Source organism: Tupaia chinensis, unplaced genomic scaffold (genome assembly GCF_000334495.1).
Source record: "Tupaia chinensis unplaced genomic scaffold, TupChi_1.0 Scaffold145652_1, whole genome shotgun sequence".
Taxonomy (NCBI): Eukaryota; Metazoa; Chordata; class Mammalia; order Scandentia; family Tupaiidae; genus Tupaia; species Tupaia belangeri.
Window position 1 is genome coordinate 2,552,338 of NW_006205509.1, and position 1,705 is coordinate 2,554,042.

A 1,705-nucleotide genomic window follows, 5' to 3' on the forward strand; every position below is an offset into this window, starting at 1 on the left:
TTTCCTCTGGAGCCTTCAGCAGTAATACAGGTGTGCCCCTAGAATGGCTTCTGACCTCTGGAACTGTAGCATAACTTGTTTCAAGCACTGAATTACTAGTATATAATGTGTTACAGTGGGAGTAAGAAATTAACATACAGAGTACCCAAAATGTTGCAGCATATGCTCAAGCTGTCTCCTTAAAACAGAAAAACATCTTTGCTGTCTACACTCTGGAAGAACTAGATCTGCCATTCTTGGTTTACGACTAATGGCCAACCCCATGCTACCTTGCTGAGGGCAGCAGTCTAGGTGGCACGTTTATTTTAGAGAGATTTTAGTTATAGGGCACGTGTGCTCACCAGAGACAGACAGAAAGTGAGAAATCACCTCCTCTGGGAGATGGCCACGCCACAATCCCTTCTCCTCCACTGTCCTCTGGGGATTTGGGGCATGTATGCACACACACCTGCATGAGTTATTTATTTATTTATTTATTTTAAAGAGAGATTTTTCCTATAGGGCACGTGCAAGCCCTATAGGGCTTGCTTGCCCGATGACCACACTTCAATCCCTTTTCCTCCATTCTCCTCTCAGGATCTTGGGCACACATGCACACATGCACACATGCCCAGAGTGAGTTTAAGCCACTGAGTCTAGGACTTGAGCCACGGTCAACTACATGGGAGTCTAGTGACACAACCGTTACTCCACCTGCGGTTCCCAAGGTGGCATATTTAAATCACGTCTCCTGCCCACAGGACAGCTAGGGCCACCCAGCTCTGCACGTGTCGGCTCATTTCATCTTCCCAGCAATACTTTGAAGTAGCTACTATCATCTCCATTTTACAGACTAGAAAATGGAGGCAAAGAAGAGAGGTCGAATACCTTTCACAAACTCAAGCCTCCAGTAGGAGATCCAAGAGTCAAATGCAGAGATTCTTAACTACTATGCCACTTGGCCAAAAAAGTTATACTTTTCCCACACTTACACCAGCTTAAGAAGTGTTTACTAGAACTGCAGGAGTACATACAAGTGTCAAAATCAGACTTGGGGATAAGTGCAATGACTTGTGATTTGTTCAACACCCTTTCTTAACTCAACTGGTGGAAACCAAAGTGCCCAGGGAGCTGGAGCCACTGACCGGCCTCCAGAGCTCAGCATGCTGCTACATCTTAGGGAGGGAGTGAAGAGGAGGATGCAGTGTGGGTGTCACCTGCAGTAAGACGCGATGGCAGAATTGAAGAAAGCCCCTGAAGTCAGATCACAGTTGCAGCCAGGCGCTGGGAACTATGGGAGCCATGGGAGACTATAGGAGCCGAGGACAACCGAAGCCATAAGAGGAAACCATGAGGACGCAATTGCCAGGTGAGGCCGTTTCTCACTGTGACAGGAGCAAGAGAAATGGTAAAACCCTGGGTCTCTGCTCCTGCTGCTAAGGGGACTTCTGGTCATCTTGCAGGCTCTGTGAGGTCCGCTAGGCTCATTTTTCCGGTGAGGCTGGTTGCATGGCTGTTCCTGGGTTCCCGTGAACCAGCTGCATCCCCATACCAGACAACGGCAGTTCCTGCCCTCCCACTTCCATAGGTAGCCTCACAGTGAACTCTCCCTGAGAGATGTGGCTGCTCTCCGCCCTCGGCAGCCCGGGTAACTCAACTGCGGGTGGCCCCTGATGTGGCACGACAGTAGGCACCTCCTGGGGGCCCCGGACAGTTCTCTCCAGAA